This window comes from Taeniopygia guttata, chromosome 1 (genome assembly GCF_048771995.1).
Source record: "Taeniopygia guttata chromosome 1, bTaeGut7.mat, whole genome shotgun sequence".
NCBI classification, from domain to species: Eukaryota; Metazoa; Chordata; class Aves; order Passeriformes; family Estrildidae; genus Taeniopygia; species Taeniopygia guttata.
The window spans coordinates 22,924,282-22,938,076 of NC_133024.1; the positions used below are offsets into that span (position 1 = coordinate 22,924,282).

General features: G+C 42.4%; 1 protein-coding gene across 2 annotated transcripts in view; it reads right to left on the reverse strand.

Annotated features, from left to right (window-relative positions):
* Positions 1 to 13,004, reverse strand: part of ZBTB20 (zinc finger and BTB domain containing 20) — a 501,814-nt gene extending 488,810 nt beyond the window's left edge. The window contains exon 1 of one of the 2 annotated variants that reach the window (XM_032751110.3): positions 12,875 to 13,004. The gene's annotated coding sequence lies outside the window, so the exon portion shown is untranslated. The remainder of the gene's footprint in view (positions 1 to 12,874) is intronic. The other variant, XM_072925281.1, reaches the window with a different exon arrangement.
* Positions 13,005 to 13,795: the final 791 nt, after the last annotated feature.

The window sequence follows — 13,795 nt, forward strand, 5'->3', positions numbered from 1 at the left end:
TTCCCCCCAGCACCCTCTGAAGTTAACAAAACAAGGAGAGCTCAGCAGCTCCCATGGGGCTCGGGACCTTCCAGGATCTGGGCAACAGAACTAAACAAAATGTACTGCCCCCATCCTTGAGATCTCTCCGTTATATGAGAAGGGTTTCCTCTAATATTACAATAAAGTGGATTTACATTATTTACATACACAAGACTGACGAAGAGAAGGGCTCACCTGTTGCACAACATTGCATGGAGTGCACAGGGTAATGTTACAAAATCTGGTTTGTGGCTCTTTACCTTCTCCATACCATCATTTGCTATTTTCTGCTTTTCCAATTAAAGCTGCTTCTCCTGAAGTCTGAAATATGAAAGTCATATTTTGAGGGTTTTTTTTAAAGGGATTATTAGTCTTAGAAGTCTACTGATTTTACTGTAGTTTAGAAAAACTTTTAGAAATAAAATTAAATTATTTTTGAAAAAAAAACAAGCAACAAGAAAGGTCTACATTTGTTCCAGCAGCTAAAGCATATCCAGCCATTACAATAGTTTAAAATGCGTATTTTGCCAAAGGGAACTATGCCACATCAAAAATTGTCATGCCAGATGAGAAAATCTCAGAACTGAAGGGTAAGATAGGTGATAAGCAAATATGGGTTATATCCAACATGAAGGTAGAAAACTTGACAGGTGACTTGAACTAAGTCATCTCTAAATATGAGTTTATCCAGTACAGGAGGCTACTAATGCTTTCCTATTTCAGAAGGGTATCTTAAAGCTTAATTAATTGTTCATAAAGAACTCAGATGCTCAGATGAGAAGCCTCAGAAAACTCCAAAGTATTATTAATCTCAGGTGCCAAAGAATTATCCCTGCTCTTGCATGGAATAGGTCTGAAATATTTGTAATTTCTATGAGACTAATATCCCCAGTCCAGTTTGCAAATGATGAGAGTTATCCAAGTAAAATAAATGTTTGGCCATCAGAGTAAACAAAGACATCATTTTACGAGTCCAATCTAAATTGTAGAGATAATCAATATGAGAATAGCAGTGCCCACAATGAAACCTGTATTAATTATGAAGAGAGTTTATGAAACAAATTAATCATTATTATGGAGTTCGCTGTAGGAATTTAATAGCATGAGCCAATTCTACATGACTCTTATGATGCTTGAGGTCAAATATGCTGAGTTTGAAATAAACTTTAATCTACTCTGAACTAACTTTGTATAAAAAAAGAAAACTTCTCATAAGTTCCACTGTACTGACCAAAATAATAAATCTATTTTACCCCATAAGCGCGTGTGGTCTGATATGCCATCTTGAAAATTGTTTCTAATGTCTCTCTTCCCTCTCTTTTCTTTTGTTTGACTTATTTTGTTTAGATTGGTGCTATAGGAAAATTATATACACTGATTACAAGAGAAGATTTGATATGGGAGACAAGCAATGTATTTTTAAGCTTACTTTGTTGGTTTTTTTTTTCCCTTAAGTAACCACTCTTCCAAAACAAACAGAGAAATGTTTATGGAAATAAAGAAACAAATTATAACAATTTTAGGTAGCATACCACAGTCAAATAAATACCATTTTCTAATAAAACAAACTGGGAGGAAGCCTAGTTGAACTTAACCCATAGTAACCAAGAAAGCAGCTCAAGGGACCTTCTGTTCCAGAATCAGAACCATTCTTGAGAGCTAAAGATTCATATCCTTTGATGAGCTTCAGAATTCCTTTTGTAGGATTATAAATTCTTCTATGACTGCAAGTGTTGAAAATGCTCAATGTGGGCTTAATTCCACCTCCAGTCAAGTCCCAGTTGTGTTCAAAGGGAGAAGAGTGAAACTGATGCTCAGAGCATTTGAAAGGCCTATACTTTGTATTTATTTGTTTTTGTGAAGTTCATCTTACACAAAGTAAAAGAAGGAAGACATAAGTAATACCCGATATCACTGATGTGAAGTCCATGCATGGCAAGAAGTCCATGGATCAGAAGTAGGCAGGGAATTCTCAGGGGGTCTCTTGTTTGGGGTACTTCTGAGATTGTATGTTTGTGTGTGTGTTTGTGAGGGGAAGGAAGCCAAACCACTGGGATGCAGCCAAGATGTAAGGGTTGACTACCCCTCCATGTGTGCTGGGAGATGCAGCAGTAGTGTCTTCTTGTTTTTGCAAAATATGGTATTAGCCATTTTGGAGACTCCTAATAATGCATGCAAAGTTCACAATATGATCAATAATTAGGTGTGCAACAGGAAGAACAAACCCTTAAAATTTAACAAGAACACTCTCCAATTTAAAAAGTCAAAAACGGCTAAGTGTGAATATTTCTCTGAGCTTGCTTTGTTGATGCTGTAAGATTTCTTTGTAGTTGTACAGTTCTGCTTGCTAAAATTCTCTTGGCAACTACAGACTTCCTTATTTCTGATCTCATCACACACAGATGGCTCAGGCTTGTAAAATATTATTAGGGGACGTGTTGGAGTGGCCTGAACATGGGTCACTCCAGCAGCGTAATCTGACTCTCACGATTTCTCTGGATTTGTGCAACCTAGAGTTCTGCCAGGGCTTCCCAACCTGCAAAATGGGAAAAGAGTCTACCTTCTAATAAAGTGACGAGAAAGTGTGAGTGAATATATGTGCAACTCTATATAAAAGGAAGAGTGTTACTGCTATTTGGGGAGAGTAAGATAGCGTCATACGGACTTTTACTCTCTTCTCTGAAACAAACACCGACATAGATAAAAATAGTGCCTGCAGAAAAGCAAGGGATGAACTTCTTTATGTTTTTTTAAACATTCTGTAGCTTTTGCATGTAAAATCTGCTTAGAAGAGTTTTGAATAGTTTAATAATTAAACCAAAAATCTTTAGTTCCAGAAGTATTAACATTTACCAGAGTGGATTTATTTTTCCAGTGGTGTCATAAATTCACAGTATTTACCCACCAGTTCTGGTTTTCATAACAAGACTGTGGTTTTTATTTTGATCCCTGGGTAATTTATTGCTGCAGCACATCATTTTGCTTTTCTTTTGGAGGTTCTGAGGAAAAGTAATTCTTTACAGACACTGTTCAGATGGTATTTTTCAATTAAAAATACTTAAAGCAGAAAGGAACAATTGTCTGGTGGAGGACTGAAGATCAGAGTTCAATGCTTGGCTCTACAATAGACTCCCTGGGGACATTTTCAAAGGCACAAATGGCAGGTTGGCACATCACTCCCATACTTGCTTTAGTGGGAGTTAGTTGCCTCTGAAAACCTTATTTCCTTTCCCTGAATTATCACGATAAAATCATCTAATTTTTCCCTGTGTCTTGGTCTGCAACCACAACAGTGGAAATGCTAACATTTTGTTCCCCTCACCTCTCTCCTGACTTGCCTTTTTAACTAAAAGCTTCCTGAGGCAGCACCGCTTCTGCAGCATGTAAAATGCCCAGCAGCAGTGGATGGGGCACTGATCTCATCTGGGACTCCCCAGTTCCTGTTAGAATGTACACATGCAAATATCATCAATACTAATTGGGAATCTGCAGTTAGCTTGCTTATCAGGTCAGGTCCAGGTTATCATGCTGTCCATGAGCAGGGCTGCTCAGGGATAAAGCACCACATTATCAGCCCAAGTGAATGGCATCCACAGAACTGGGGCTGGACAGCAAGGCTGGGTGAATGTCTCCCAGTGGCACCAGCATGAGCCATCACTGAAAGAGGGGAATTATTAACCCTCTTCATCTCAATTCTTGTTTTTTTGGTAACTTCTGTTCCATTTAAGTTGACGCCCTTTCAAAAAAATGTTACATTTTTCTGGATCAAAATGCAAAGCCTTAACAAATGTCCACAAGGCCTTTCAGAAAGTAAATCATGAACCTGAGTATGTATTTGCATCACAAGAGTACAAGTACTCAGCCACTGTGTTACAAAACCAGGTCTGTCTTATTTATCTTGCAAGACAGGATTAGGCACAACAATTTTTGTTTTCAAACCACAAATGTGAAATTCCCTAAAATGTGATATGTGGAACTACTTAAAGGGAGTGAATGGCAATATACTGACTAAATGTGCATGACCAGTAAATTAAAGAAAATATTGATCTCTATTTGTTTATTCAAAAAGTGGAGTGCCCCACAGAATTATTCTACTAAAACTAATAATTTTTTTCCTACTCTACTGAACTTAAATGCATTGTGACCATGAGTTAAAATAAATTAAAAAAAAACCCCACAACAATTCATATTCCATGTGCACTTGTTAATTATCTCCTATCCTACCAGGAATTACCACGCTTGCCAAATGAGATGAGCTAGTGCTCATTATATTCCAGAACATCACCACTGAGCAATGACGTCTTTCAGATACCCACTAGTAGTTAAACCAGGCTTTTTATATTCGACCTATTGCATAAGTTATTCTCTAAGCCATTCATCTTTCTCAACCATTTCTTTCTGACTATAAGCAAGATCCTAAGTTTTGTGGACAATTTTTTTTCCCTGAAGTTAACACAGCAAAAGTGAGGAGCATTACAGTAGGAATTATTTTTATGTAATATATTCATGAGTCTAAGGCATATCTTTATGTTCTACACACATCCTCCCATTTCTTTCTGCGTCATATTGTATCATCTATGCAATCAGCCCAGTATGCAATGCAAGACAGAATTCCAACAGTAGATGTAAATAATTTTTAAAAATTTTGTAACTCCTCAGGGAAAAATACTCACAGATCACCGGTTCACAGAATTTAAATGGATGTCAGAAGAGCTCCAGGATTATTACAGACCAACAGTGGCAAGGGTTACTAAAAAGTATCAGTATTCTTACAGTGTAGAACTGAAAGTGGCTTTGATTTTGGATACATTAACAAACTTCAAAAGGATTGGTCTAAATCTGCCAGTGGAGGAATGTAACTTGATTGCATCATGTACTGGGATGCTGCTGCAGTCGGATCCAGAAAGAATGACGCATCACTATCTGACATAGCTCTGATAATAGATAAGTAAACTGTAGGATTGCCAAATGAAGAGGTCAAAAAAAATCCCAACAAAAGCAAAAGAGCTGACAAAGCAAATTACACCAACAGAATTTGCAGTGCAACATGAACAAAAGAAACCCAAACAAACCCCATTCCTATTACTGATAGGATGCCCCTGTGTCCCACATGGCATCACTGCAAATGGATTCTACAGAGAATGAAAACGACACAAGCCCACAGTTCTGCAGTAGCAGCAGTCCACACAGAGTATCTCCACTTGCCAGCTGAGAAACCTTGACCTACTGGCCACGTGCCTCCATTGCTATCCCCATGATCCACTAAATCAATCATGCCTTAAGGTAGATTGCAGTCATAGGTGACAAAACCCAAACCTTTTCTGTTTGCAAAAATCCTTGAATTTTCCTCCCAAAAGCAAACCATGCTAAAGACATTCTTTATATGTCCAGAGGCCAACAGCCTGTCACTCTCTTTACACAATGAACCACATGTATCTAGGACACAGAAAGGATTATTTAAAAACTCTAAAGGAGACATTTATACCCAGTACACTTCCAAAATAAGGATGGCAAGTTGCTGAAATAACTTATTTAAAACTTTTTCTCAAGTACAGAGTGATAGAATTAGAGTAAAATCATCTAGAAGGGGTTGGAAACACTTTCTCATGAAGTCTTAAACATCACTTCAAGTGACATTAACTTGAGCTACACGTCCCATCGGAGAGCAAGTGTCAGCAAAGTAAATGCATTAGTTAAAGCTTAATAGTAGTTTGGTGTTCAATATCCTGAAATATTTAATATGTTTTTTTCCCAAAGTAAACTGTTATTCAGTTTTAATGAAGACATTAACCTGCTTGATTTGTAAGCTCCTGTGGGAAGTCAGTCTAAAACACTGTCACAAGAGGTAGGCAGATGTAACAAGAGCTGTGACAGGAAATCAAGCATATTTTAAATCTTAAAAAAGCAGCCAGACAATAAGTCTCAATATGCTCTTGTTTTCTTTTAGTTTTGTTTATTTTTTGGTAATATGATTTCTGCCCTTTAAAAGATGCCAATTAAGGCTGGCTGTAATGTAGTCTGAAGGTAACTGTGGGTACTGAAATCTACGTGAGTCCTCACCAACTATCTTGTAAACAAGAAGTGGTAGGATATAGACACTAAAAAAAAAAAAAAAAAAAAAAAGTTTGGGTCAGATTCTGAACTTCAAGACACTTGCAGTCTCCAGCATTGTAGGATGACAGCTTTAAACTGGAATCCACTGTAACACTTTTAGTCACAGTTTGAATTTTCCAGACTGACTTTGAATACAGTCTACACTTCATGGGAACAGCCGGTCTTGTGAGTTTTCAGCTTGAAATGATAGTGATATAACAAGATGAGCAAAAATGGTGAGACCCCAAGCAATTAAGGTGGGTGTGTACTCTTCCTGAAATGCATATTGGTGGTTTGACAAGGGAGACAAGCTGGCTGCTTTGTTTCACAGTAGCTGTGTTTAGTTCATGCTGTCAAGCGTGGATTCTGACACTTAACAGTATTAATATTGCTATTTCTATTGATATAATTAGCACTTCTATAAATAATAGCTAAGGCTGCCATAGCTAAGTATATTACTGCAATCAGCACCATCAGGCCCTTCTTCGTTACACACCCTCCTGGAAATGCAAGCTGATTGATCTCAACAAGAAGACAGCCACTGAGCAACGCTGTTGATTCTAGCGGCCCAGCGAGGAGCAGCTCCCACCACGTAGAAGTCTCTCCTAAACAACTAGTTTGTATGTGTGAGACTAACATTTCTCACCAGTCTTGCACCTGCCAACGTTTGAATGCTATAAATAGGGACTCTTCTTTTCAGCCACACGATAAAAAAACCCTCACATTGAGTTCAGTGGGTGTTATTCATACACTACAATGGCGGAGAAGTCCTATAAATTGTTTTGGAGACAATCTGGAACCCACATTTAAACTCCACCTAAACAACACAAAGATTTTATTTATTTACTTTACAGTTATGAAACAGAAAACTGCTTAACAAAACAGATATTGCTGCTTTTACCAGAAGAGCAGCAGCACCTGCGATTTCAATCCCTAATTTCATTCTGGTACATTTTAAAATAGGGAAGAATGACAGTTTTTCTAGAGGCCCAAACTTCAGGCACTTCCAACCTGTTTCCCGTAACTTTGCTGTTTTTGCTGCACCTAAAAGCTGTAACTTCTACACGAGTTTTGACAGTGTTTAATAACTACCTTGAGGTACTTATGCTCAATGACTGCAACTTACAACCAGCACCATTGGGAGAGGGAAGTGTACAGAACCAGTGGTGGTGGAAATAAAGCCTCAGGGTCTCAAAAGATGCATACAAAAATACAAGCAGTTAAAAATTATCACCAGTTTTGAAAACAGTGGGTATTTTCTGCTTTCTTCATCTTCCATAAAGTGATGTGGGTAAACACTGCACAAAGCTATTCTGAAGGCCAATATTTACAGTGTCTGGAAATAGAAAGTGTTATGTATAAGAAAAGCAGCCTAGATGTCTGACTGGAGTTTGCTACAAAAATGCTTTAAAACTTCCACTTTCTTAAGCTTTAGTCAAACGGATATGCTAAAAGTCACATGGAAAATTAGGCAATTCATTTTCACAATTACTATTGGCTAGGAGACACACAGTTTTGAATCCTGGAAGCTCTTCCAGAAACAGTACTTGCTAGCTGCAGTACTTAAAAAATTAAAATGGTAGAGAGGAGACTACAATTCCAAAGGAGCTTTGAACCCCTGTACTACTAATACAGCTCACTTTGTATGAGGCCAAAGCACTCAGAGAGCACTATGTCTTTCAGCAGTATCAATGCCAAAATCATTCCTGTATAATTCCACTGATGTCACTTCAGTTATTTCAAAGAGGAAATTCATGTCTAAGCCACCTTCTGTTTTCTGATGTAAACCTAGAATAACTACACCAAAGTTTATAAAACTACTGACACTGGTATTTATTGTCAAACCAAACAGCCAATGGAAAAATTGGCACCTACCATCTGAAATTATTACTTTAGATATTATTTATAACTCTGATGGTTGCATTTTGGAATTCTCCACGTACATACCTTTGCAAATATTCGTGATGACAGTACATGGTATTATTCTTGTTGCACAGATAGGAAACAAAGAGTGAGCAATTTTTCCCTAAAGTCAAATATGCTATTCGTGGCAGAGAACTTCATGAGGCACAAGTTTTAAGCCAGGAACCCAAACCAGTAAACAAGTATTCAGTCTTCAATATGCTTTCAAGAAAATATAAGAAGCAGTAACTGGTTTGGACTCCATGCTGGATTTAAAAAATAAGGAATGATGAAAGAATAATTATTTATTTGAATAAGCTGTTAAAGAATCAAAATCAGAACTTTCTCTTACAAAGGAAATTTGATAGCAAAATGTCTTATTCTGGTATTCCTTGAGGCATCTTTCATTAATATCTGGGAAAATAAGAGTATAATCTGAGATCCATTTATATCAGTAAGCAAAAAATTATCTACACACCAAAATCTTTTTATTTCCTGCTCACCCTACTCAGGTCACAAACATGGGACTTCCCAAAGGAACACAGACCTTCCAAAATCACCTCTGGTTGTGAAAACTAGTCAATGGCAACTATTTTCTTCTGTGTCAGATATGCTCAATGATTCTTCTCAGTGAATATACTGCTCATGAAAATTGAAGAACTGAATTTTGACTTGCTTGGGTTGCTCTGATACCCAAGATCAAGGGTCAGCATGCTTGTGTAAAGGCAAACAAGCAAAGTTTACTAATAGCTGCCAATTTGAGACACTGTAATTTCTTTGTTTATCAATAATATAATGATTTGTGCACACTCTGCAATACCTCTCTCTTCAGAGAGCCTAAACTGCTGGTAAGATTTCTTGAGCAATTACCGATGAATTCTGCTTACTTAACATTAATTTGGTACTTCGAGCAAATTAAAAATAATTATTTTTCCCCATAGCATCTTCTACATTAATATCTGCAGTCACTCTGGAATCTTAATGAGCTAAACTCAGTAAATTCTGTCCATTCTTGGCTAGAAGACTGCCTTCTCCTTCATGATACACATGCAATCATTTGGGAACAGTTTGCAAATCTAAAATTCCACCTCGCTTGAAGGGATTTACAGCCTCACATGACAAACTATACTGAACAATACTGAGGCCCTGTGAAAAATAAACAGAAAGAACACACTTATTTTCTAATACCTGATGGAAATATTAAGTCTTGAGGGCTGCCTGGATTTTGACCAAGGTTACCCAGCAAGGATCAAATCCTATTTGTCTTAGGCAGGCAGCCCTGCCGAAATCAAATAAGCCTACAGCACAGATCAGTATACTAAGGCTATGGTTTAACCTCTGAGGCATGCTATAAATCCTGTGCCACAAAATAGGTGCTATGGATTAATTTCTAATCCCAAATTATAACTCGTCACTGAAGAGCTGAAAACCCAATTCCCCTCACAGATTTACATAACAAGAACAGAACCATGCTGAGATTTAAGACTTTACTTACAAAATTTCCAACAAAATATTTTCCAAGATACTCAATTCATGCAGTGACAAATAAATCACACTGAGGTAACAAACCATACACTATGACACACCACCTTTTTTTTTTTTTTTTCCTTAAATCTGCCTGGTTTTCTAGTCATTAATTTACCCAATAAATTAATTCCACAAGTGGCTCTCCGAGTCATCAGTTTGAATTATCAAGTTTCTGCTGTATTTCCAAAACAATGCCAGGCATGCATGTGCGTAGGAGGGATGGGACAATGAAGCCAATAGGTGCAGCTGTGGCCTGGGAGGCAGAAGGTCTGTACAAACTCTGTCACTGACTGCTTTTTGACATTGTGAAATAATTTCAGTGCTGTTTAATTCAAAGTCTTGCTAGCATACAATATTTTAGCAATGAAGCCACTCCTCAAACATTTGGAAGGCAGAAACAAGCATTTATGAACTTCATGAAATCTTATTTTCCCCTGAAAAAATAGCAACACTGGGGGAAAGGGGTGTGTGCAGCCAGTCTAGATTTCTGGTCTTTATAACTTCCCCCCGTGTAAAACAGGAAAAAAAAAAAAAAATCCACCTTCACAATGCATCTTTATGCAAGAAGAGGTGAAAAACCAGCTCTTAAATTCAGACAATCGAATGGGCTAGCTGGTATCTCGTACATCTGACAGTGCTGCTGCACAGGATCTGAACAGTTCTTCACTTTAATATGAATGCTGGCAGCCCTGATTTTAAACCAGAGGGCTTAGGTTCCATTCCTAATGTTACATCACAATAAGACCAAACATTAAATCCTCAGCCAGAAGGATTTTTCTCGTATTTTACTTCTGTGCTACTGCAACAAAAGGGATACATTTTAAGACTCATAAACCATTTCATTTTGGAAGATACAAGGCATTCATATCTTTAACAACTGACTAGTCACAGATTCCACATGCTATCAGAAAGTTTTCTTCTCCTAGAAATGAGGATTTTTAAAAAACACCTACAGATTAAATGATGAGATTTAAAATAATGCTAAAATTTTCTGTAATGTTCTTCCTGCATTACAAATGGACTATTAAATCAGTGAAGTGCCAATCAAATGCTTTTGTACTTTGAAAGAAAGGTTTAAATAACAAAAGCAGTTTTTCAGGCCTCTCTCTCCCTCGGTAGTCAGTGTCACCTATGCACTAATTACAACATATTTACTTGCTTTTCTAGTAAGATCACGATTGAATAGATTTTTTTTGAGAACATGATTTTTAAGAAAAGTTGCAATCAGAGCCTCGTGGATTCTGCCTCTTATTAATCCAGCTTGTCTAAGAAAAATATAATGTTGTGCAGCAAACTTCAAGATATATGACAGGATTGAATAATAACAGCTCTGGATTCAGTTTCCAGCTTTAAAAATCAACTCGCTGCATGACCTTGGGTGAACCATTAATTAACTAAGGCCAAATCCTCTGTGGACTAAACACAATGGAACTAGCTAGTTTGTACAAGCCAAAGATCTGGCCCCAAGTTTCCAGAAGTTTTGAATCGGGCTGGCCAAATACTGGAATTTTTGTGCTGTGAAAAAATACTTAGTTCTGTTTCAGAGTAAGAAGTAAAGCTCTCACGTCCTTTGTGGAATAAAAATTCCAAGCAATTCCTTTTAAAGGGGAGAAAATGGGAGAAAAAGGAAAAAAAAAAAGGGGGGGGGGAAAGGTGGAAGTCTTTAAGGGGAAGATTTTATTAACTGTGCTTTCTCCTTGTAAGCAGAAAGTAGAATTGACAGAAGTCTGCAAGGCAGGTAGCCATGAACCATCACTTTAATTTCCTGGCCAGAATAATGTAACTTTTTTGCTCAGTAAAACTGGAACTTTCTTGCAGAAAACTGCTTCACAAATACCACATTTTCCACTGGGGAAGGAAGGATCCTCCCAGTCAGCTCTAATACTGTGTCCTCATTGCATCCTCTGAACAGCTGAAAGATCTCTTGCCTCTGAGGGGTTTTTGTGTGTATCAGAGAAGGATACAGTACTTTCCTATCACAGATTTATTTTTGTCTTGAGTTACCCTTTCTTGCAAAGCACCCCGAGACTCACAGATGCGAAATGGTTCTGCATTTCTACAACCTCAGCCCCGTAAATACCAGAGACATCATTTCTGTATGAGAGCACATCCAGGCATTCAGAAAGACCCAGGAAAGCGCTTGGATTTCAGGACTGTGATCCGGTAGCTGTAGACAATACCAGCTTTTATAGAGATACTTTTTGCTCCCAAATAATGACTACGCGCAGAGAGCCGAGCTTCAGGCTTTGCACGTTAATTCGCTTTACTCGACAGCGAGTCTTACTTTCCCACAATTTCCTATTTGCACAGAGGGCTCCAAGGCTGACAGGAGGGCTTTTAACCTGCGAAGCACCGACTCGCCGGGCTACAAAAGGAGGCGAAGTGTGGGAACACGACGGGCAGTGCGGCAGCCCGTTTACTCCTCCAGCTGCAAACCCATTTCTTTCCCGCTGACTGCCAAACGCCGAGCCCCCTCTCTGCTGAAGGGACACGGCACGCCGGGCACACGGCGCTGTCCCCCCGGCACAGGAGCTGCCCGGCGCTGCGAGGAAGCACAAGGGGCCGACGGCTCGGGAAGCGCTCGGGTGGGACCGCGCTGCCAGAGCCTCCGCAGGGAACACGGGCAAACAGCTGATTGCTCCGTGAGCGCTCGGGGACGGCAGCAAAAACCAACCAAACCCCGAAAAACTACCCCGGCAGCTGAGCTCTGCCGTGCGGGAGGACGAGCAGCTCCTGCCCAGCCCGGCATCCCGGGCACCGGCACTGCCTTCTCAGAACCACCGAAGCACAGGCTGGGCAAGGCTGGAGTGGGCCACACACCCGCTCCGACCTCTCTGCTCGAGCGGGGTCATCCCGGAGCACGCTGTACGGGATTGTGTCCAGATGGCTCTTGGGCATCTCTTCCCTCCCCGACCCTCGCTCACAAACGAGCGCCGCCAACTTTTCCCAGCGGCGCGGCTGGAGAAGGAGAAGGAGGAGGAGGAGAAGGAGGAGGAGGAGGAGGAGGAGCAGCGCGGGGGGGGGGACAGGCGCGGGGAACGTCGCTGCCAAGTCTCCCTCTCCGGCCGCGCGCACCCTCAGGGGAGCGGCCCCGCCGGCTCCAAAACTTTTTCGGGACAGCGAAAAAGCTCCGGGAGGCGGCGGGTGCGAGCCGTTCCCCCTGCAGGACTAGCAGCGCCGCTCCCTCCCGGAACATGAGCGCTCCCTCCTCGCCGGGACGCGGCAGCCCCTCGCCCCCCCCACCGCCCCTCACCCGTCCGCCCCGCCCCGGTGGGCGGAGCGCGCGCGGGCCCCGCCCCCGGCCGCGCGCTGACCCCGGAAGCGCCGGTACCTCTCTCATCTTCCCCTGCCCCGCGCTGGGCGCCGCCGGCTCGCGGCACTTTCAGAGGCGGCCGCCGCCGCCTCGCAGGGCCCCCTCATTGGCCCCCGGCCCCCCCGCCCCGCCGGCCCGCACCCATTGGCTCGCAGCGCCGCCACTCAAGGCGAGCCCCGCCTACCGCCGCCGTCTGGGCCCGCCCCACTCCTCGCGACTCACGGCTAGTTCTCGATAGGCGAAGCCGGTCCGCTATGCGCCCCTCCTATTGGAAGGCGCGAACGTCGGTCAAACGTGCGGCGCCTCTGATTGGCTGGATTTTAGAACGCTAGGGGGCCGTCTTCGCCGCTCGGGAGCGCTGACTGGCTAGGCGGAGGTGTCAGTCGTGCCGGCACTCGGGTACCGATTGGCCGCCGCGGGCCAGGCAGCAGGTTAGGTTGCGCTCCCCCCCGTCACGCCCCCCCCGCCTTCTACGCATTTCTATTTCCCGCTTTATTTATTTATTTTCCTCCATAAACTTAAATGACCCCGGAGGGGGCGGGGCCTGGGCGGAGCCCTCCCGGGCCTGGCGACCAATGGCGGAGCGGCTGCGGGGTGGGGCCGGCGGCGGCGCGGGCCAATGGGAGCGCGGCAGACGGGCCGCGCTCGGCCAATGGGGCGGCGCCCCCGCCCCAGCCCCTGCCCCAGCCCGCGGCGGTGCCGGGGGGGCCGGGCCGGGGAACGGGGAACGGGGAACGGGGAGCGGGGGCGGCCGCGGTGTCCCGGGGCGGGAGGAAGGGACACAGGGTGGTTTGGATGGTTTCCTTCCTCGCACGCAGGAGCCGCGGCAGCGCGCCCGCCCGCAGCCTGCGTGAGGCGCTCACCCCGGGGAGCGAGGGAAGGCGTTTTCCCAGAAGCGCCTCTCTTGGCGAGGGGATCCCTGTGGGGCCTCTGTCCGTA